Source organism: Thermobia domestica, chromosome 13 (genome assembly GCF_964235325.1).
Source record: "Thermobia domestica chromosome 13, izTheDome1.hap1.1, whole genome shotgun sequence".
Lineage (NCBI taxonomy): Eukaryota > Metazoa > Arthropoda > Insecta > Zygentoma > Lepismatidae > Thermobia > Thermobia domestica.
In genome coordinates this window covers 200782158-200806975 of record NC_137466.1, presented here as the reverse complement: position 1 = coordinate 200806975, position 24818 = coordinate 200782158, and the positions used below count along the sequence as shown (strand labels likewise).

General features: G+C 36.7%; 6 non-coding genes across 6 annotated transcripts; 3 read left to right on the top strand and 3 right to left on the bottom strand.

Annotated features, from left to right (window-relative positions):
- Positions 1 to 657: 657 nt before the first annotated feature.
- Positions 658 to 730, top strand: TRNAV-AAC (transfer RNA valine (anticodon AAC)). Its single transcript has one exon. It is a non-coding gene; the product is annotated as a tRNA-Val (tRNA).
- A 5223-nt stretch (positions 731 to 5953) lies between these two features.
- On the bottom strand, positions 5954 to 6048 carry TRNAY-GUA (transfer RNA tyrosine (anticodon GUA)). The gene is made up of 2 exons: positions 6012 to 6048; positions 5954 to 5989 (listed from the first exon to the last, which is right to left on the bottom strand). It is a non-coding gene; the product is annotated as a tRNA-Tyr (tRNA).
- A 4525-nt stretch (positions 6049 to 10573) lies between these two features.
- Positions 10574 to 10669, top strand: TRNAY-GUA (transfer RNA tyrosine (anticodon GUA)). Its single transcript has 2 exons — positions 10574 to 10610; positions 10634 to 10669. It is a non-coding gene; the product is annotated as a tRNA-Tyr (tRNA).
- Positions 10670 to 20211: 9542 nt separating this feature from the next.
- TRNAA-AGC (transfer RNA alanine (anticodon AGC)) lies at positions 20212 to 20284 on the bottom strand. Its single transcript has one exon. It is a non-coding gene; the product is annotated as a tRNA-Ala (tRNA).
- A 1987-nt stretch (positions 20285 to 22271) lies between these two features.
- Positions 22272 to 22344, bottom strand: TRNAV-AAC (transfer RNA valine (anticodon AAC)). The gene has a single exon. It is a non-coding gene; the product is annotated as a tRNA-Val (tRNA).
- Positions 22345 to 22725: 381 nt separating this feature from the next.
- TRNAA-AGC (transfer RNA alanine (anticodon AGC)) lies at positions 22726 to 22798 on the top strand. Its single transcript has one exon. It is a non-coding gene; the product is annotated as a tRNA-Ala (tRNA).
- The last annotated feature ends 2020 nt before the right edge of the window (positions 22799 to 24818 follow it).

The window sequence follows — 24818 nt, the reverse complement described above, 5'->3', positions numbered from 1 at the left end:
ATTCTTACAAGATGGCAGTTATAGACATGCGACAATAATTTTGGACATGAATGTACTTCATATCATCATCATCATCATAGGCATTCTGCCATTATTGGCAGATCACTTGCCACTACTGAGAAGCTTCTAGGGCTCCACAATCTTCCGGTAATCTCTTCGTCTCCACGTACGATTTTTCTATTTTAATATCATCCATCAATTGTAGCTTCCTTCGCTCCCTCCCTCTTTATCCTACCACCATACTCTCTAGTACATGCCTCATGGTTTCAGATACTTCATTTCTAGAACAGACATAATTACATGCATTTCCATACAAAAAAAAAAAAAAAGTTATAGGCTTAATTATTCAAACTCATGCGTGTCTTATGCTCCACCATATGATAACAAAATTTAAAAGATAGCAAAAATCCATTTTAAATAGGGAATTACCTTAGAAAGAACATGTTACATCTTTAATCTTACCCCAGTATTACAACCGGAAATTATAGATTCTACAGTGGTTGACAATGTGAAACAAAACTCTTGTTATTACCTTTAACACAAGAAGAAGAAGAACGACCTGGCAACAGACTACTTTCTCTTTTCTGACAACTAATTATTTCGCGTTTCATATTTAGTGTTCATGTTATAAATGGTTGTAGTACTGGTTAGGAGCATGTGCTCATGGTGTAGTGGTTATCACATCCGCCTAACACGCGGAAGGTCCCAGGTTCGAGCCCTGGTGAGCACAACCTTCCTTTTTTACCTATTAAAATAAAATATTTAATTCTCTTAATAATAACACCAAGACGCACGATTTTTCCTTTATAATATTAAGAATATGAAATTGGGGTCGTTATGTACAAATGAACTTTTCACTTGTGTGATGGATATTTGATTGATTGATCGCTTAATTTTAGTTTAGCGTCCCTTTCAGCAGCGAAGCTATATGAAACGTGGACCTTTCAACTTAATCTAAGATCTGAGCCACATGAGCTCCCACCGAGAATCGAACCTGGGTCTCTCGCGCGAAACGAATTTATGGATCACGGAATCAGATAATACTGTAGGGGTTTTAAAACAAAAAGAAACATAGACCCACATAATCTCTCTACATTAAAAAGTTCTGACTGAGTGACTAATCAACTCCCAGCAGTGGCGGACCTAGAACGTAAAAACTAGGGGACAAGCCAGAACCCAGACTATAATAGGTATGTCATGAGTTCATTATAAACTTTCAAAAACATATAATTAGTAGCTTTCTTAACTTCGGGGGCTAGTGGGCTAAGCTCCCCGGCCCCTGACTCGATCCGCCACTGACTCCCAGGCCAAAGTGCTTAAGAGGGCTCATCACTGCGAAATTAAAATACCGCTAAGTTTACAATAATTGTGTGATATCTTCAAATAGATAAAAGATAATCGAAAAGTGGAACAAGACCTCCCTAGACAATATTATTTTGCGTGAGATGCCGTTATCATGACTCATTTATCTGTTTTCGGTTTCCAGCCATTTAGAAAATGGGCATTTATTTTCGCGTTTCTAAATAACTGCAAACGGAAAGCTACTAGGTGACTCGTGATAACGGTACCTCATGCAAAATAACATCGTCTAGGAAGGTCTTGATCCACTTTTCGATTATCTTTTATCTATTTGAAGATATCACATAATTACTGTAAAATTAGCAGTATTTTAATTTCGCAGTGACAGGGACTCTTAAGCAAAAATTTCCTTTAGAATTCCTTCATGGCTAAGCGGTTAGCGTACGCGCGTTTGGCGTGGGAGACCCTGGATAGATTCCCCGGCGGGAGCTCATATGGTTCGGATTTCAAATTAATCAGTAGGTCCACGTCTCGTATAGCCCCGCTGGTGAACGGGGCGTTAAAACTAACAAAAAATCATTATGAATTAAGCTTAAGCAAGAAGGGCATAAGATTTGTGACGTGTGGTACTAAATAAGAATGTTTAGATTTTCAGCATGGGGGAGGTTACTATTATTATAATAAGATGATAATATCTCGGAATCCCTTTAGTTTAGAGACATGAAATACGGTATTTGAACTTTTCATTTACAGTAATTTAACAAGTCTTTCGGTGTTTTTCTTTCTGTTTTTAATATTCGATCTACAAGAGAAGAAAAAAGAGTAGGAGTGAGATCCACTAAGATGCCCATATCTGGAAATTCCTTAAGTTTTAAGAAATCAAAGTTAATTACTATTTAGGCTTTTCATTTATATTAATTAAATACCTGTTTCTGAATTTCTTCATATTTTACATAGAAAAGGAGAAAATGGACTATGGTGCTGCCATCTTCAATCACTCGGTCCGGCAGAACAGTGATACCAACCCGTGGCAAAAAAAAATCCTATTTCTTTGATTGTTTGACAATTTTTCCGAAAGAAATAATGATTTTTTGTTAGTTTTAACGTCCCGTTCACCAGCGGGGCTATACGACAGTGGACCTACTGATTAATTTGAAATCCGAACGATATGAGCTCCCGCCGGGGAATCTATCCAGCGTCCTCCACGCCAAACGCGCGTACGCTAACCACTTAGCCATGAAGGAATTCTAAAGGAAACTTTTGTCTAAATTGCCAACATGTATGGAACTTTTCACAAATATAAAATCCACGCCAATAAGCATCCCTAGGGGCGAAAAATAGACATACGAGTAATGAGTGGCAAATAGACATGAAATCAATGTTAATTGTCAATTTTTAACAATGTATATATACAGGGATAAAAGTGGATCTGAAAAGGTAGGGGGACGTATGACATCAAACTGTCCCCCGTGCCTATCTTTGCCCATTGTAATTTTTTTAGAAAGCGCGGAACGCCACAGATATTTTCTTGAAGTGGGGGGACGACGTTCCCCCGCGTCCCCATCACTTTTACCCCATATATAGGCCTATATATATATAAAACTTTACGCATTTGCCCCCTGTCTTCCACTAACTTACCTGCTTCTTCCCTTGTAGGCGAAATCTTTAGCATTAAGTTTTTCAGTTAGTAACCTTCTTCTTACTGTGGAATTTAGTCCATGCAAACCACACCTTTCGGGCTACATAATTCTGCTGTTAACACATTTTCGACCATTTCTTGATTTACCCCCACTTTACCCCTGTGGTTCTCAATTTTTATTTTTATTTTTTTTACAGTGTTCGTACTGTCAAGTTATAGTTTTCTTTACTATGAATCATCTAATACTAGAAATGTGTTTGAGATCTATGACTTGTGTGGCATTCCTGGTCTCGTCTCGAATTTGAAAATGTGCTTCCCGTCCCATTTTCATCTCGAATACACTCCGCATGAATTTATATCAATGACATCAAATAACTTTCATATACGTATAGGAGTTGGGCTCGAACTTGAGTTTTAACTTATATGTTGTCTTTTTATTTTGAATTATCTAACGAGGGTATACTTTAGATACTGTTTTAAAATTAAATTTGTTTTTGTGAAAATTTTAATATTTAACTTATTTGGAAAGTGGGAAACTTACAGAAGATAAATTACGTCGGCTTTTTTTTTAAAAAAAAAAAATGCAGATTGTAACATATCTCTCATTAAAGAAGTAATCAGAGTGCGAAATACTGGAGATTGAGATGGAATTTCCCTCATTTAATATTTTTTGAAGAAAATTCCTCCCCAATAATAACCTAACTACGCGGCTAAATAATGTGGCATTACTGTCAAAAGTCTACAAAATAGTTGCAATGCAATACTTACTGAGACAGTTCTCGAAGAAATACTATTCACCTGACATCTAGCGAAGAGTAAACGAATATTCTGCAGATTCATTGTTGTTAATAGTGATCAACTTTCTGCATTTGCCTACAGCACGTTTGATAAAATAGTAAACTGTTTCATTTTACAGAAGTTGTATTCATAGGCGTGCGTGCTCAACATGGGTGCCTTGGCACCCCCATTAGACAAACTTTTTTTTATGTAGAATGATTACAAACTGAGAAGAGATTACGTGTAAATTATTTCCCGTCTGCATGTGTGCCGTGCGTCGCCGACGCAGCGTCGGGTGCAATGACGCTATCTTTTCTTAGGGGAAATGGGGGGGGGAGAGGACGACAGGTGATACTTTAGATCTGGCACCCACATTCCCAATGTCCTGCGCACGCTAGTAATTGTATTGTTTGAAGCAAATAAAATGAATGTAGAAGAAATATCAAAGATTCTAGAAGAGTACATTTTAGATTCCGGCTCGGAAGATGAAATTGATGATTCAGATTTGAAAGGTGTGTAGGAGAAGGTCAAGAAAGATACCGGTAAACTGGGAAGAAAAGAAACCTATCTCTTGATGGTGCAAGGACTGTAGAGTTGCTATTTATGTATCAGTGTTTCAAATTCTACCATACTATATAAAAAAAGTAAACAACATTATAAACATTTTTACTTCTGCTGAAAAAATGTTTTGCAAAAAAAAAAAAAAAAGTGTATCAATCTTACACGCTATTGCCGTGTAAGTCCCTTATGAATCATAAAATGCATGTATTTGAAAATATATTGTTAATAGAATACAAAAATACAAACATTCAGGGCCGTGCCGTGGGGGGGGGGCGAGCGGGGCGACGGCCCCAGACGCCGAAGTAAGGGGGCGAAAATTCGGTAGAAAAAATTGCTTGGAATATATGTATGGGGGCGCCGTCGTATACTCTCGCCCCGGGCGCTGATTTTTCACGGCATGGCCCTGCAAACATTAGCAGTATATGTATTATTTTTTTATTGTAATTTTTTTCGATTGTGCACATATTTCAAACAGCAGTATAGCAAACTACCTCTTCTTACATCACCAAATGATATATTTGTAATAAAATCTAAAATCCAAAAGTTTCTTTGCAATGTTTTTAGTTCGTCTATCATTATTTAGCAATATACCATATATTAAAAAAAAAGCTTAAAAACCCCCAGGATACCGGAATAAACAAGGTCAGATTAGCCCAGGATAGACAGTGTAAAATTGTATCATTACCAAAATAGTTTTGCAATATAGAAACACCGTATGTACTGTACATAATATTTTCATCTTGACAGCTAATAATCAATGCGCTCAACCTTTATGGAACAAGGTATACACAATACAGAATCTTCCAAAAGTCCTGCAAAAAAGTAAAAAGCTGTAACTTTGAAAGTACTACTTACAATTTTGTATTTTGTTTGTAATGTTTAGTGGAAATGTTAAAATTTTGTTGGCAACAATGAGCGGATGTAAACGTTGACGTCATAACCGCAAATCACGTGACAATGATGGCGTCTACTCAAGAGAAAGCGCAGTGTGTGGCGTGGTTTTGTGAGTTAAAATCTAGTGTTTTGATAAGAAGAAAATTCCGACAAAAATATCAGAAACAACCACCTGCATGTTCAAGTATCAAGAGATGGTACGATAAGTTTCTAGCTACCGGAAGTGTCTTGGAGTTACCTCGTAGCGGAAGGCCAACAACCAGTGTTGATGTGATTCAGTCCGTGCAGGAAAGCGTGTTGCGAAGTCCAAAGAAATCGTTGAAACGCAGTTCCTTGGAGCTGCGAGTGCCAATGACAACGCTACACAGTGTCGTTCGTAAGGGCAAAGCCTTACTAGTTGAAACTTGTACAGGAAATGACGGAAGAAATATGTGACATAAGTGAGTTTTGTGAAATGCCATTCTTGAATTCCCGAAAAGACTTCAGCAATGTTTGGACGTAAATGGTGCTCAGCTGGAGGTTTGGCGTTGAAAAAATGCTTGGAAACAAAATTTCAGACTTTCTTACAAGCCACTAAAAGTTTTGTACAAATACAATAGATGTTTACAAAATTACAGCTCCTTACTTTTTTTTTTTTTGCAGGACTTTTGGAAGACCCTGTATGAGATTTCGAATCCCACGTCCCATATAATCTCATTGCTGAAGGACGCTAAATCTAAACTCATTTCAAAAGTTGTAAACAGGAACTGTTAGTTGTGAAATTACAAAAAAAAAAAAAAAGTCTCCTCCGGGCCGGATTTGAACCAGCGACCTATGGATTACTGCTCGCAAGTACAACCAACTACAGTCCACCGCTCTACCAACTGAGCTACCAGAGGAACTCATGCGCTGTAATCTATGTAACTCGTACTTTATACAACTATAATAAGGCCCCTACTAGAGTACTGTCTGATACTGAAAAGGAAGAGTTGAGTTATATATATGGCTCAACGTGCTATTGGCATGTGCACGTTATGATTTAAATGTTGAAATATCAATTATCTTCAAAACGTCAAGCACGTCCTTTGTTCTTTCCTTCTTCAACCTAATAAATGGATGCAGATAAGATTGCCATCTTCTTCAGAAAATATTGAAACATCCTTGCTGCCGTACCTCTCTTGTAAGTAACGAAACAGCAGAACAGAAACTAGGAAAACAAAGACACATCTCCTTCCGATTGGTTGCTATCAAAATCCATTAACAAATAGAGTGAACTCTTTACAATCGATCGTCATTTGTTTCGAAATTTCCTGCTGAAATGCGAAAGTTTTCTCCTGAACGAGAAGGCTTCAAACATGTGATGGAAACAAAGGACTGAACTACAAGCAGTGTTCATAGGTTTTTCTCGAATGACACAAAATGTTTCATTTTCTTATTAAATTTTTCCTCGTTTGTTGAGTGTCCAATACCTATGACAGAAGTTATGTGATAAGATGAATTTATAGCACGGCCAACAAGAGATGGTCTCTGACATTTCTTACCATATGCGGTGGGACATTGCAGCCCCTACTTTGACACCAGTGTTACCAACCACGATCCTCTGTCTTGTACCATTAATTAAATTGCCACTACAGTTGCACGGAAAAAATCCTTGACACGCGAGTAGTAGCAGTGTCACTGCGAGCTGTCAGAGACGTTCTCTTACTGGACGCACTATAGTTATATTAAAGGAAGTTTTAAGCTCATTGCCCAACGTGACAAAACTTTTGTACTATTGACGGCAGATGTGTCTCTTTTTGGATTAAAAGATACAATATATTTAAATAAAAAACTTTCTCGTAGGCCTTATATCTATCTAACTAACTAACTAACTATATGGCCAATGGAACCCGGAGGTTCAATGCCGCGATAACAAAAGCTCCCCACTGACTTCTATCCTTAGCCAATCGGATCCAGTTTCTACTTTGTATTCCTATCTCTGCGAGATCCATCTTAATATTGTCCTCCAATCTGCGCCTAGGTCTTCCTAATGGTCGTTTTCGGATTGGTCTTCCAGTCAAGACTTTGAAAGCGTTTCTACTTTCTTCCACCCTAGCTACATGACCCGTCCACCTAAGCCTCCTAGACTTGACGACCCTAACAATGTTGGGTAAACCATATAAATTATGTAGTCCCTCGTTATGAAGTTTCAGCCATTCCCCATTCCTTTTCCTCTTGGGTCCGAATATTCGTGTCAGGATCTTGTTCTCAAATACTTTCAGTCTATATTCTTCCATCAGAGTAAGCGACTATGTTTCGCAACCATACAGAACAACAGGCATGATTATCGTTTTATATATTTTAAGCTTCAAATTCCTCGACAGGATTCGCGACGACAAGAGATTTTGAACCGAATAGTAACACAAATTCCCTGCTTTTAGTCGACATTTAATTTCTTCGTGAATATGATTTTCCTCTCTTAATATTGATCCTAGATATTTGAAACTATCCACTTTATCAAAAGTATTATTTAATATTTTAACGCATCTATAATTTGCTGTATTAAGGTCCCAACGCACTTCCATGTATTTAGTTTTCTCTGCATTTACTTCTAAACCCATGTCCCTGTAAGCGTTTAATAAGATCTCTGCATTTCTTTCTATTGTTCTCCTATCATCTCCTATTAAATTTACATCATCAGCATATGTCATAACCTGGTGAATACAGTTCAACTCTAGGCCCTGGTTATCATCTTTGATTTTCCTTATAGTGTATTCCAGAACAAAATTAAATAATAATGGAGACAACGCATCTCCTTGTTTCAGGCCATTTTCAAAGTGAAAGCTCGTGGACAAAAAATTTCCTACCCGGACTTTACTTTGGGATTCATTTAAACATATCTTAGTTAATCTAATTAGCTTTCTAGGTATTCCAAGTTCTGTAAGAACGTTGTATAATGTTTCTCTCCTAACCGAGTCGTACGCCTTTCTAAAATCAATAAATAGTTGATGTACCGAGGCCTTATATCTGGAGAACTATACATAGTGTGTAGCCCAGTGGTGTATTTACGATTTTGCTTCGGAGGGGCTTTGCTAACTTTCGGTGGGGGCTTTGCCTGAAAATGTGAAAATTCTGCAAGATATTTCATATACTTTACTATAGTAAGTAAGATTTTGGGGGGTTAAGCTCGGAAGCCCCCCTGCCTAAATACGCCACTGGTGTAGCCAAACCCAAACTATCACTCAACTCAGTATAATGTTTTTATTCCGTTGAAAATACGAAACTTCAATTTAGGGGCCGTTCAAAAATTTTGCGACCCGTGATCGACAAATGCATCAAAAGGTCCAATATATTTCAATCAAAAATTTTCTTCTAGGTCCAATATCTAGAGAGCTACATATAGTATAACTAAACCCAAACTCAGTATGATGCATTTATATGGTAGAAAATACAGAAACTCGATTTAGAAGCCGTTCAAAACTTTTGTGGTCCCTGATCCAAAAAGTAATTATTGACCGCGATCGCAATCTTTGGATCCATTTTGTTTTATCATTCCTAAAATTTTTGTTCTACATTTTCTTCTCAGCTCATCAACAAAGAATACTGTAGCTTCCTGTAGCGAAAACATAATAAGTCTTATGTGTTTTATGTCTGAGAGATTATGTGGACGCTTATGAGCTAACAAAATTGAAAATAACTCCTTTACCTTTAATTAAATAACAAGAATTACTGAGTGGGTTCGAGGAGACCCCGCTTTGGAATGATCTGTAACCTAAGGTTATTTGGGATTCCTAGGGTTAATACTTGAGAAAAATGTCAAAGATAGCAGTGATTTTTATGTTAAACGTTTATATTATCGTATTTTGCACCTTTCTTTAAGCAAGCAATAGTAATCCTTGCTTTGCTTATTATGTGCAAAGCCATTTATTGAATTTTATTCTCCACCCTCTTCTCGTCTAATATCTTGTACTATCTTGTGTTTTAACTCATATTTGATTGACAATAAAGAACATATTTTCTTTTTAAAATGTAGGTAGCGCGTGTGCCTTTGATGCACGTTGTCCCGGGTTCAATTCTCAGGGGGAGAACGTCTCGAATTTTAACTACCCTTGATCTTTGTATATTTGTAACTCTGTCCTGTTCGGTGGTCGTGAACAGTTTTCAAAAATGTAACATTTGTTTCTTTTTTTTAAAAAAAATATAGAAATTTGGTAGAGTGCTTAACTTTGGCGTGTGGGAAGCCTGGTTCGATCCCAGTTCCCACCAAGTGGACTTTGTGGTGGACAAATATGGTGTGCGTGGGTGTACTCGGGGTTCTGCTGTTTTCACCCTACTTTCATTATTTCACGGTTATCATTCATTACATCATTATCGTCTCTCGTAGCATAGGTGCATGACCGTGGGACATATTATTATTATTATTATTATTATTATTATTATTATTATTATTATTATTATTATTATTATTATTATTATTATTATTATTATTATTACAATATTTAATATTATAAGCTGCATATGTAATTCTTTTGTTACTTTTTTTTTTTAAATATGACATTGTAGTGTCACCTTCTTTCCCAGCATTAAAACTATATGACAATGGATCTGCTGCTTAAAGGAGACGTCTGTAACTCAGAGCTCTGACGATAAATACACTGTAGCTCCCTACCCTGAAGCTGGAATCTAGGCACCGGAGTAAATCAGTTGATTTTGGTAGCCACATTATCCCATCCCTTCACTACACTATAAATGCTTGCAAAGTACTGTACACTTTTCCTAATCTGTACAAGAGTGATATGTAGTCGCGGATTTTCGTAGTTTGGGGGGAAAGGGGAGCTGGTCTACGTCGGAGAAGGGAAGATTCCCCGAAAGTATGCCTGGAAATGACACTGAAAACAACACATTGAGATTATACAAAAGTGCGAATTAATGAATTATATTTTACTTCAGGAAACGATGCTTTAACTTTTAGGAACAGATTCCTTATATAAACTACGATACAGTTTCTCTTGCAATAAGTCAATTAGCTAAAGTATAGGTAATGTTAGTATTTAATGAAAGTGTAGAAAGCCGTTTCGTAAATAAAAAATACAATGTATTTTTTTTTCTTGAAAGTACTACAAACTGGGAATCAATGAATGGAATGAATGAATCAATTGGGTATTTTTATCTCTAGTATCCTCTATAAATAAACAAATAAATAAAACGCATTCTGTTGTTTAAAAAGAAGAAAAAAATTAATGGGAAAGAACGTTCGAGAAAATAGATCATTCATTTGACTAGCGAAATATGATTGAACTCCAGCTTTTCAGTACCAATTAATATAAAAAAATGGAAGCTCTCTTCGGAAATTGAAACCCGATGCACATAGAACGGAACTGAACGCAAGTGTACTTTCTCGTACCTTCCAGTGGCCTTAGTCGTACAAGCATACAGCGACAAGTTCCTCTGGTAGCTCAGTTGGTAGAGCGGTGGACTGTAGTAACGCTGGTAAAAGAAATAGTTATCCATAGGTCGCTGGTTCAAATCCGGCCCGGAGGAGTTGTTTTTATACATCATAATTACTAAAACTTGTGATCAGAATCATTATTATATGGTTCTATTATTCGCGTCTCACGAGTTCAGATTGTTTTCATGAATGTTGCAGAGCAATTGTATTAGACGTTTTAGCTAAGGTATATTGAACATTGTTTAATAATAATTAAACCGATTCATCCAAAAATTCATCATACTGAAGTAAGTTCCCAATGGTTTCAACGGTAACTTCGTCTTTTTCAGTGAGTAAAACCTACTTGCTAAATTATTCTCACATTACACTGTTTTGCATTAACATCATAACAATTGCAGATCAAGAAGTTCTTAATCCTTGAAGAAAAAAGCGTTGAAACCATTTGGAACTTAGTTCAGTTACTTTTCTTATTAAGTATTCTGCCTCTCGCCAGGTCCTGAGACCGTTTTATTTATTTATTTATTTTTTTAATTTTATATTTGGACCTGGAAATATTTCTTCCACGTTTTTCAATTTTCAGCTTCCTCTTTTAACTCCCAATATTTTTTTCTATTTTTCACATCATCTATCAGTCCTATTCCTCGCTTTCCTTCCATCTTTCCTTCTATGGAGGTATGAACAAGACAATTTCTTCGCGAGATGTGTCCAATCCAATTGGCCTTCCTACGAAGGATCCTGGCTAGAAGGGTCCTCTTCTTTCCTATCCGTTTTGAAATCTTCGTTTGTTAATCTCTCTGTCCATTTTATCTTCTCGATCTTCCTCCAACACCACATTTCGAAGCTCTCTAAATATATCTTCTGTAACTTGCGTTGTCTCCAAGTTACTGAACCATACAGTCCAATGCTCCACATATAGCACTTGACCAATTTCTTCATTAGTCCAATACTGAGCCAGCTAGTTCAGAATAATCTTTTCTTGTTGGATGTTTCTTTGACTATGGCAATTCTTGACCTGATCACTTTGGTTCAGTAAGTGTCTCTCGTCAAAGTGATTCATCCAGATACTCGAAATTATCGACTCTTCAAGCTCTTTTTGTTCTACTCTGACCCGCTAAGTGCGCGTTTGCACGGGATATTACTGTATCATGACTTTCGATATTTCAATGTTGATTCCATTCCATATAGTTTCCCAGTGTCAACTATTTTATCAATCATCACCTGTAGTCCTCCTTCGGTTTAGCTATGTATCATTTGTATCATTTGCATACCTGATCTTGTTAATGACCTACCCTCTAATCTTGAAATCCCCAATTCCTTTAATGCTTCCTTCATTAAACATTAGTTCAATACGGCACATTTATTGGGAAGTGAACTTAATTATTCAACAGCATGCGCCAGTCACATTCCATAATTTAAAATTTAAAACGAGTTACGGATAGTTATTACAACAGTTATATCCCCTTCTACCTAGCTATATGGTTAACACAGGCCTGTGCTTCGTTCCGGTCAGACTCATCTTGGTTAGAATTCTACGTTTATTGTAGACCAGGGTCAATTATTGAGAGCATTTTGGGTGAAATGATCGTTGCTTCCTTACGAGCATGTGAATAGAAGAAGATAACCAAAACGAACTTCACCAAGTCATACAGTATCGCCATTTCCAGTGTAATTGTACTAGACAGAAAAAGGGATTCTATAGTTTTGTTTTCTTTTCTTTCTATTTTAATTGCTCATCAGACGTGAACCATTAGTACACTTCTTTGTAAACCTGTACACTCTTGGCAGACAAAACTATCACTGGGAAAGAAAACAATGACACATGCAGCGGTGCCTCTTCTTTTTGAATGATTCCTAACAAGTATTTGTAATTATTTCAAATGAAACGTAAATAAATTATTTATGATAATACACAACTTGCATTAACATTAGAGTTATCACGCAGCTCCCTCCTAGAAATAGTGTTATCGTGCGCGTCTTTAGCACAGGAGACCTAGGTTCGATTGATCTGTGACGCAAATTTATGCAGTATTAGAAAATGTGGCAATATCATTGACTTACATACGTAGGATTCCAACTAGTTTGTAATATATTTTTCATGTTAAGAATCGTGATTTTTATTAAAACTGAGGTCTTGATTATTTATTCTCATTTTTTTTTTTTTTTAAATCTGTCCACCTGCTCCCAGCTTGAATATTGAAAATCCTTGTTGTTAATAGTAAAATTAGTAGGATCTCTACGGTAGACGAAATGTTTAGTTCAATTAACAACCAAAAATTTAGATGTAAAGGGCCGGAAACAAAAGCTACTGTGAAGTAACAAAAGCAGAATTCCAACTTACTTTGAATTTCGGTATATTCTGCAAGGATTTTTTGAACTTATAAAAGGATATGAAACTGTTAAGAGACGCAATGCCTTCATTAAGGTTAGTGTAAAGGGACAATTTTTGCCAATAGGTGTCACTACAGTCTTCGTATCCCTCCCATGTATTTTTTACCTTTCACGAAAATTTACAATTTCTCTTACAAATGTCAACCTAGAGACTTCAAATTTTTAGAGAAGGAACTTCATAACCTATTAAAGGGAACAATCCGGGCCAATTTTTTTTATTTAGAATTTTCTTCATTGTTGAAACAATTCCATTTTTAAAGGTTTGGATATCCATTTCAACAATGAAGAAATTCTAAATAAAAAATCGGCACGGATTATTGCCTTTGATAGATTATGAAGTTCCTTTTCTAAAAATTTGAAGTTTGTACGTTCAAATTTGTAAGAGAAATCGTGAATTTTCGTGAACGATAAAAAAAAATGGGAGAGATACGCAGACAGTAGTGCCATCTCTCGGCAAAACTTGTCTCTTTAAACCAACCTTAAAATATACTCAAAAGACAACAAAGATTAGTGTACTACAATATATTTAGTTGGTTAGATTAGAGCTTAGCCTCCCTTTTAGCACCAAGGCTATGTGAGACTAGGATTCACAGTTTAACGTAAATCCAAACAATGTGAGTTTAATCCAGAAATTGTAATATACTATTTTTTATTTTATTTTATGTCTTACAATTATTTGTAATGAAACTGTCTCAGTTTTTCCCAATTAAAATTATCGTACCTTACTATCTGAAACTATATATGTGTTTCTTTAGTTTTTCTCTTCGAAAACACTGGCAACTCTACGGAGAATGCAATACCGTAATCCATGCAGATAAAACATAAGATTCATATCAAAAAAAAAAAAAAAAAAATGGAAAGAAAGAAAAGAAAAGAAAATGAAAAAAGAAAGAAAATTATTGGTGAGAAGTTATTGACTCGGTAACTGACAAAAATTCCACTTTGAGCTCCACACTCTACAAAAATTCTAATAATCCCGTAAAAAGCATGCTGAGCCTCGCGTACAGAGTACAAAATGCTGGAAGTATGAGGAGATTTCCATCACTTGAAACTTTTGGAAAAGAATTTTCTTTCCACTTAATAACGTACTGAGGAGGTGAATAAAGTCAGACGTTTGAAAATTAATTACAATAATTAATGGGCGAGCTAATGGTGAGCGATATCCCTAATCTTGTATAGGTTAATAATTGTGGATAAATTCCCTTTGTGTCGAAACTTTTCAACACGAAGATTTTCCTTTTCCTTGCTTTTTTTTTTTTTTTTAACACTCCTGCGTCCCTGTCCACTTTGTTATAATTGCACACACTGCTCCTATCTCCTATAATATTTTTTTTCATATCTCTATATGAATCGATTCCTTGTTAAAAAAATAAATAAAAATAAAATTATCCCTATTGTCTTGTGAGGTCGCGAAACATGGTAGCTTACTTTGAGAGAAGAACGTAGATAGAAAGTATTTGTGAATAAAATCCTAACACGAATATTCGGATCCAAGAAGACAGGAATGAAGAATGTTAGATACTTCATAATGATTAACTGCGTAATTTACACCGTTTACTAAACATTTGTAAGGGTCATCAAGTCTAAGAGGCTCAGGTGGGCAGAATAAAAGAAAGTAGAAACACTTTCGAAGTTTTAACTGGATATGCATTTGGAAAACGACCATTAGGAAGACCTAGGCGGAGATGGGAAGACAATATTAAGATGGATCTCGTAGAAATAAGAATACAAAGTAGAATAGATTTAATGGTTAAGAGTCTTCATCCTGTCGAAATTAAAATACCGCTAATTTTACAGTAATTATGTGATATCTTCAAATAGATAAAAGATACTCGAAATGTGGAACAAGAGCGCCCTAGACAATATAATTTTACATGAGATACCGTTATCACGACTTACTTATCTGCTTTCGATTTCGAGCCATTTTGAAAATCAGCATTTAATTTCGCGTTTCTAAACAGCTGAAAACGGAAAGCCGCTAGGTGACTTGTGATAACGGTACCTCACGCAAAATAATATTGTCTAGGGCGCTCTTGTTCCATATTTCAATTGTCTGTTATATATTTGAAGATATCACATAATTACTGTAAAATTAGCGGTATTTTAATTTCGCCGGGATGAAAACTCTTAAGGATAGAAGTCAATGGAGAGCTATTGTAAATGCAACGTTCCATAAATCATAAACTTCTTGTTTCCATAAACCATAGAATTATGTAGCAACTCAAGGTCTACAACCATGCTAAGTTTGATCCAGCGTACCAAGCTCGGATGATGATAATATGATAGTATAATATAATATAAATCAGAAAAGAATAAAATAGAGAACTCTTAAGAAGCATGGAGATTCTCCTTGGCTAAGCGCTAGCGTACGCGCCTTTGGCGTAAGAGACCCGAGTTTGATTCCTGGCGGGAACACAGGTAGCTCGGATTCCACGTTAAAACTGTAGATCCACGTCATCTCATCTCACTGCTGAACGGGACGCTAAACTCAAAATCAAATCAAACCTTAAGAAGCAGGATGAATAATCATACATACGAAGTCATGTGCTCGATTTGCAATGGAGGGTCTCTTTTTGTTAGCATGACTAATGGTTTGACATTATTCAGGTCAAAATAATATAACATAATACAAAAAGCTTGGATATTCTTGTTTTTTCTAAGATTTACATTTTCAAGTCGAGTAATTTGTATTATTCCGACAACACACTGCATGTATAGTTATTTCTTGCTCCGATTACACCGTAGAAGATTCTTCCTTTGCAAGATTTCGAATGGACAATCCTAGAATGGTGGGATCTTTAGCATTTGTAATTTTCCATCCGTTCACGCAGTTCAGAGGTCGAAAGTAATGGAATACTGCAATTCCTTTTTAATACGCTCAGAAATCTGCACTTGCATTCGCATTGGGATGTCGTGTAGGTATCTCGTCTCTTTTCACGGCAGATAGTTCCATTGGAGTTTCTGGCGAAATTGGAGCAAATATTTTCTGAAAGAAATTTTAAAAAAAAGAAAAAAGAAAAGAAAATCGGGAAGAGAGAATATGAGACAGAGAAATGTAGGACAAGAAAGATTTATGAATCAAGAGATATTCACACTTTTCTACGGAATTCTCTTGCATAAATTCTTTTGAAACGTTATGGGCAAAATATTACCGCTAAAATCATATGACAAAGAAAGATAGTTAGAAGGGAAACAGGTATGGATTTACAAAAAAACATCTATCAACTCCAGAATCCTCTCTGTCTGTGGGTGAACTATCTCTTGGGAGTGGTGATATTGCATGAATTTTCCAGTCTTGCTTTTTTTTTTTTTTTTTTTTTTTTTAAGAAGTATAGATTATCAAAACTCCTTTATATATTTATCCTGTCCGGCCGTCCGAAAGACAAATTCTCTTAAGAACTATGCAATGGACTACCATCAATTTTGACCACGATGTAGTAGGTTAAAGCTAGAAGTCGAGCACATTGATAGAGATGATCCTTCTACCAGAAATCAACCATTTCCGGTTTTAACTTTAGCTACTATAAATCAAAAACAATAATAGATAGCAAAAAGTTGTTTCCTGCAACCTATTATGCGTTTCAAAAAAAAATGTCATCTCTTTCCTTAAAGTCTACGGTTATTCGATACGTTCACAACGCGTTTTTATGGCTTATGCGTACGCTTGAAATACGCTGACCATCTCTTTAAATGTGAATGGCTAATCACAATGCGCTGCAAATGCGAAAGCAATAAAAACGCGCAGAATACGTAGGTTCGAGTGTATTTGGTGCATTTCAGAACAATAGACTGTCTGCTATTTCGGAATCAGTAAAAGTTGTCCAAAGGAAGAGGGGAAAAAAAGGAAAGACGTGTTGCGTAGCAAGGGGATTTTTAGCAAGAAACAGCTGCTTGGAAGCTGCATTGTGCAGAGTATTGGAACTCTGTTGTTTTAAAGTATGTGCGTGTATAACAAAAGAAAATTCACAAAATTACAAGGAAATTTCGAAAACTTAGCTAATCATAGAAAAAAAAAACGTAACACAATAGGGTTACATAGACAAAAGACTTGGAAACCCTGACTGCCTCGCAGTATTATAACTCTAGCGAAAGTAAAATTGCCGATTAGCCATCTAGGTTGCGTTCGCTGCCGGGGGGTAACGCATTGGAAATGCATCCTCGTATAGCCATACACTTACTCTCTACTAAAACCAGAAATGACAAAAACCCACTACAACTTTCAGATTCAATAATGCAAGAATCCATATACTCAAACGTACTATAAGCCACATGTTTTCAATATAAACACGTGTTTTTACGATTATAAACAAACAGTCGCAGACGACAGAAGGAAAATGCGCTTTTTCAGAAATTAACGAAGAGGAGAGAAGTGGCAGAAGTAAGTAATCCACTTTCGTGTTTTTATGGTGAATGCTATATAGATAGGTGAAAAAACTGTAATGAAAAACGAGAAGTGTTTTTTTTTTTTTACAGTCAATTAAACGGGAACCGGTCAAAACCCCCACAGCCAAAACACCCACACTCAAGAAATGTCAAAACGCCCACACAAACGGTCATAACCCCCACACAAATGGACAAATCTCCCAAACACACGAACGGTCATAACCCCCACACTCAAGAAATGTCAAAACGCCCACACGATCGGTCATGACCCCCACACAAATGGACAAATCTCCCAAATACACGAACGGTCATAACCCCCACAGCCAAAACCCCCACACTGGTAATCGGTCATAACCTCCAACGGTTATAACTCCCACACAAATGGACAAAACAGCCACACATAGCAACGGTCACAATCCCCACATAAATGGACAAAACCCCCACACAAATGGACAAAACTCCCACACAATCGGTCAAATCTCCCACACTCTGAAATGATCCTGGTTGTATGTCTTGCCCTTGTACTTTTTAATAACATTTTTTATTCCACTTAAACCGATGTTGCAACTATTTATTCTTCTTGCACTGTTTTGTAATGACAGAAACACTAAAGTGGGCGTCGTAAACAGCCGCAACAAAGACGTGCAATCACGATATTTTCAGAGTGTGGGGGATTTGTCCGATTGTGTGGGGTTTTTGTCCATTTGTGTGGGGGTTTTGTCCATTTATGTGGAGATTGTGACCGTTGCTATGTGTGGGAGTTTTGTCCATTTGTGTGGGAGTTTTGACCGATCGTGTGGGCGTTTTGACATTTCTTGAGTGCGGGGGTTTTGGTTGTGGGGGTTTTGACCGTTCGTGCGTTTGGGGGATTTGTCCATTTGTGTGGGGGTTATGACCGATCGTGTGGGCGTTTTGACATTTTTTGAGTGTGGGGGTTTTGGCTGTGGGGGTTTTGACCGTTCGTACGTTTGGGGGATTTGTCCATTTGTGTGGGAGTTATGACCGATCGTGTGGGCGTTTTGACATTTCTTGAGTGTGGGGGTTTTGGCTGTGGGGGTTTTGGCTGTGGGGGTTTTGACCTAGACCCAATTAAACATCCTAAGAATATAGTAAATCTCCAGTCTAATCTTTCTACTAAAACCGGAAGTGGTAGAAATCTACTATCACTTCCGGTTTTTACATTAATGTACAAAATATAACGTCATAGAAACCATTGAAATTATTTACACATGACACTGGTGTTCGCTTTTTTTTAAAAAAATAAAATATTTATTTATGTTTCTTCTATTGGTTTCTTAAAGAAACGAACCACACAAGCAAAAAAAAAAAAAAACTTAAATTAATAATTACCCTTTTGTTTAATCGCAGGATATTTCTTTAATTTTCTTTTAAAAAAAATACTTATTTTTATTGGTAAACTTTGGCAGATACTTAACTTTGTTTGCTTTCTATGAATGTAATTTAAAGTTCAACTTGCGGGAGGCGTGTCATGTAGTTTCCATCTCACAGTTCAATTTAAATATCGTCTCGCATAACAAAGTTGTAGAGATTAAGAAACTAACTTTCTTTGAAACAAAAGTTGAACACGAACAAACTAACTAATGACACGAAAATGTGAAGATGATGGGCACGTCTCGCAGGCTAAGCGAGCGCTCTACTATATTGTCATCTTCGTTTGTTTTTAATTGCTTAATGTGGGATATTTATCTGTAGAGTCTTCTTGTTCTCTTTCTACTTGGTTAATTAGTTCAGAGGCACAAGCGCGGAAACTTCAAAAATAGTTAATAGTCCATATCCATACTCTGTACAGGGACTCGAACCCAAGTGGGTTTTACTTCACATGCAATAGCCTAACTCTCCAGACTGTTCGACTACGTCAGGCCAGCAAATATTGGTCTACTAATTAGGAATCGAACTTTGGACCTTCCGCGTGTGAAGCAGATATGATAACAACTGTACTATTAGAGTTCGATCCCCACTAAAAGGAGCATATGGTTTCTATCACGTGTTAAAATTTAAGTCCCATATCACGTAACAAATGCGTAGAGTGTGAGAAAGTATCTATATATTAAAATGCTACTTTTATATGTATATTTGTGGTTTAAAAAAACTTGATATATTTGTGGACGTTTATATGTTTATGGACAATTCTTTCGACAATGAGATCTCGGAAACTACAGGCTCTAGAAAGATGCCGTTTTCACTGGTCGATTGCAAATTTTGTGTAGATTGTTCAGTTCTAATTGAATGTTTAGAAAAATGATCGTTAACTTTTTATTACATTTTTTAGGGATGCGCTAAAAGTGTTGAAATTTTAAAAAAAGCATCATATCCTACGAGGTATACATTCCAACACCACATATTTCTATACGGGGTTAATATATCTCCCCGGCGTTTGTTTTATGGTCAAATGATACTGAAAAGCGAAGGATAACCCTTTCTCAAGTCTAAGATGAATCTTCATTGTTTGGAGTATTTTGCTCAATGAACACCATATATCACTGATATAATTAATTGTGTGCGTGTAACATATTTGCTTATTACATATTGCATGCAAGAAGAAAGAAAACATTGATTATATATGTATTACAAACTTCAACCTGAAGTAGGCTCAAATCTTGCAAACGGTGCGAAATATTGAAAGAATGATCGAAAAAAAACTCTCCTTTATGATACCCCTTGCTGATTTTTTTATCAAGACATCTTTCACTTGTGTCTGTAAAGGGACATGTACAGATGTTGTGATGAATGACAAAAAGATTCATGCTCATATGTGAATGATCAGTTGTGTAGAGAGCGCAGGTTCAGCTAGTAGTAAAATAAAAAGTTACTTGCAGAAGAAGTAACTTGTGCTACGAAAAAATGGAGATACTGGGTATCGATCCCAGTACCTCTCGCATGCTAAGCGAGCGCTCTACCATCTGAGCTACATCCCCTGAGATATGAATGAGTCAACATTTCTTACTAGAAGTATATTACTTCATCAAGGATGTTACGTTAGGCTATCGAAACAACCACGCCCTTGTGTTTCCCAGAGAAATTGTTCCATTTGCTGGAATAACCTAAAGCGCATTAGTACGCCATTTGCTAGCAATTTATTTTTTTTTCCTTTTTTGTGTGATACTATTTGAAAATATTGATGAACGATATTGAAAATATTGTAAAACCTGTTATCTTTTCCTCGGTTTTTGTGAAAACGGCATATTTTCTTAAGACATATAGAATGTAACTGCAAGATGGTTTACCTGTCTGGAACAACTCAATTCCTACTCGATTTTATGTTAAATTTACACTATTTCTGTAAGTTGGACACAACATTTAACTGGAATCTTTTCTCCTTACAAACATTTGCAGAAACTCTTTTCCTTTTTTATTTTTGGAAGATCCATGAATCTAACAGAGAAAATGAGAAAACTTGTCCGTTGAAAATAATTTAAAAACACAGGATGTCAGGGGCGCTCTCACGGGGGTTGTCCCCCGGGTTCAGACTTCCGCAATATTAGTAAATCGACAAACATTTCTATACTTTCTCAAGAAAACTATTGTTGCTCTAGGAGAGAAATAGTACCTTAAAATTTGGTTTTACACTAAATTTGTACTTTCTTATATAAAAAAATAATTTTATTATTTTTGCTGAGAATATAGATGGCAGCACTTTAAAATTACTCACCGTTTTATCAAGTGTAGAATAATACTACCTAGACATAGTGACTACTACTGATGCGCCCCCAACACAAATTTCTGAGTGCGCACCTACAGGACACCATGGTACTGTTAATTGCTTCTTCTGTCTGTTGTCTGTGAGTGTACCAACAGATCGGCGAAATTGGAATATTGCATTCCTAGCAATTTCATCCTGGAAGCTTACAGAAAATTTATAATAAATGGCGATTGGATTAATGTTGCAAATAGATCTATGTGAAGAAAGAAAAAAAAAAAAAACAATTTGTTCACACTGTTCGATTACAAAACTCAGCAGAATGAATGTAACGGCTTGTAAATCCATAATTAGGGGCCTATGTTGCTGTTTCACCATGTTGAGACAGCATGAATAACTCGATTATTTCCAGCCGGCGGGAGCTCATGTGGTTCGGATTCCACGTTAATCAGTAGGTCCACGTCTCATATAGCCTCGCTGCTGAACGGGACGTTAAAATCAACTCAACTCAACTCGATTATTTCCAGGAACTGACGATCTTATTTGTATTTATTGACATAAATAGAAGGGAGAAAAAAGCACACAACGTGTCCAAGCATTTCGTTTGTACGTAATTATCTCTGGTACTAATATTATTTTTGCTGGAACACTGTTGCCAGAATGCGCTAGTTTATTTTATTTTTTCTGAATACGAAAAAAATAGCCTTTACAACTGTTAACGTTGCAAAACAACATGGAGTTTTTTTTTTTTTTTCGTGTGATAATATTGATGCGTACTAAACATCTACATTAAGAGTTACCGCGATTAATTATTTTTCTGTTCCTCGCAATTGATTATAAGCATTTTGCATTTTTTTAAAATATCATTTCTGGTCATTTAAGCAATTATTAAAATTCAGCGTTACGATTTGTCTAATTGGTTTTATTCTCAAAACATCTCCATAGACAACGCTAACGTTTGTCACAAAAATCATGTGTCTATCATTCCTACTTCAAAAAATATACTCGATTAAAGTTTGGGTTGCATTTCTTATGGGACACCCTGTAGTTAGCTTACGAACTGCCGGTGCAGGGACTCGAATTTGATTGCTGATGACAGTTCTTGAGGTTTGGATCCCATGTTAAACTGTAGGTGTACGCCTTATACAATCTCGGTGCTGAAATAGATGCTAAACTCTAAATGAACCACGATAACAAATGTACTATTTTTTCTCTCTTGACTCCAGTTCTTAGTCACTGTAACTACAGCAGGAAAAAAAAAAAGCTGTGCTCACCAGGGATCGAACCTGGGACCTTCCGCGTGTTAGGCGGATGTGATAACCACTAAACCATGAGTACCCGATGTGCCGATAGCTGCTTGGAGTAGGTATAGTCATGCTTGACTGGTTTACAGTGAAAGTTTGAAAAGAATGTGTGGAGTGTGACGTCTTTCAGAATTGTATCCTATTCTTACTCCCAACAGGTTTTCTTTTATACATTTTAACACCATTGGTATCCATTCAATGCTTTATTCGTTTAATTCAATATATTGTTACTAGATGGCGTTTTCACATGGTTTTTCGGCTTTTGTGAAGCTGGGAAAGTAGAACAACTTTTCTCTTGATCAGATGGGTGTGGCTATTGGTCACTTTATATTCAACCTATAGTTCTTTTACATTACGTAATCAGAGCATGTTTCTAATCGTATGAATTCAGTATTGTAGAGCTATATGGGCATCTGGGGATGTAGCTCAGATGGTAGAGCGCTCGCTTAGCATGCGAGAGGTACTGGGATCGATACCCAGCATCTCCAAACTTTTTTTTTCAATCTTCTATTTGTTGTATGCATAGCTTTTTTTTTTCTTATGAAGTTCGTCACAAGTTATAATCTTACTCGCATAAAAACACTGCAAAAGTATAGTGCGCGCGAATTAGCTGCACCCCTCTTGCCTGTCTCTCTCAAGAAGCAATGTTTTCAACTAGTGCTTTGAGGGAAATCTTCCGTCCTCCTAGCGGGAGCTACATATCCTTTCATACCCAATATATGATGCCAATGTATTAACAGCTAGGTATTTTTCACTCCCCGATCAGTAGAGAAATGAAATGAAATCTTTGAGTTTTACGACCCACGAATATGCCGGTTAGGCTAAAGGAGACGGTGATGATGAGTGATGAATGAAATGGTGGAATGAAGAAAGTGGGGGGGAAACGGGAGAACCCCGAGAAAATCCACGCACACGGTGTTTGCCCACCACAAGGTTAACTTGGCGGGGGCTGGGATCGAGCCCGGGACCCGAAGCACCAGAGGTGAACGCTCTACCACTGAGCCACCGCCCCCCCCCATCAGTAGAGCCATTGCAGATTTTGTCAGGTATGGGTGCTAGATTGTCCATCGACAAAAGAGTTTAAAAGTTGTTTTTATTAGTATACAAAATAAAAAAGCATGCATTTCTCAAACTCAGAGAGTCAATTGCTCCTCTGCCCTCCCTAAATGACGCCCCTGATCCTTTATATATTGAAACACCCTGGGGCACGGTCACTCAGTGGTAAAACGCTTATCTTTGGCGTGAGGGGTTCCTGTTCGACCTCGTCCAAATAAATTTGTAGTGGAGAACTTCGTGTCCGTGGGTTTTCTCGGGGTTTTCCCTTTACTTCCCACATTTTCATTCCACTGACTATTCCATTAGCATTCACTTACCTTCATCATCCGTCTCCCTTAGCCTAAAGGGCATATTTGTGGGACGTTAAACTCAAAGATTGTCAAACCCCGTCCCAGGGAAAATATGAAATGACTACTAACGAAACAAGGTCTCACTCATATGAAATCAATGTATAAATTCTGCTTATTCTGATAGTAGATGGAATCAGACTGGACTCACAAAATGGGATGTACAGATGAAAGAAACAGTCCAGTAATGTCAGAAAACTTTAGAACACAATTGTTACGTATAGACCTGGCTTCGATTCCCGGCGGAAGCTCATGTAGTTCGGATTTCACGTTAATCAGTAGGTCCACATCTCATATAGCCTCGCTGCTGAAAGGGACGTTAAACTCAAAATCAACTCAACAATTGTTACATTCCACCTATTTTTGCATCTCACCAGGTTTTCTATATCTTCCCAAATAGGGAAACCCTAGCCTTCTGCCTTTGACAAGCCTTAAAATTTGATATACGCTATATAATGTATTATCTGTCAGAAAAGTAAATGTACACCTATTTTTCGAGTCTGGCATTCCTGCGGTCCATCCGTGGAGAGTATGAGAATTAAATCAATCAAATATTTACTGAGGGGCAAAAAGAAAAGTTTAATCTGAATAAGACATTGCAGAAGGGCACAAGCTCTGAATACGAATAGTGCATAGTGTAAATAAAGGACGACACCGAAAGAGAAAGCCAGAAACAGCTGTTAAACTTAGAAAACAGAGTAAAAATTGTCGAAGTGGGAACATAAAACACAAATATAAGAAATACGCCGACAACTCAACGTTCTCCATGCTATGATGTTGGTGTAGTGGTTAAGGTGCTGGATTACAAATGTAAAGGTTGCCGGTTCAAATCCCCATCAAGGACATTTCTCAAAATTTTTGTTGATTATACATACAGCTCATGAGAGGGTAAAAGAGGTCGTATTTAGTTTTTCGTAGCAATTATTATTGGTAATGTTTAGTACTGATAATACTTTTTGTCTTTGCGTATTGCTTTTATTCTTTTCTTCATTTCGAAAGAGAAGAATATCCGAACAAATGCCACCAAAATTTCTCTTATTTTGAATGTAAACGCCATTTGCGATTAGTGAAGAATAAAAATTGAACGTCCCGAAGTAGCTGAAAA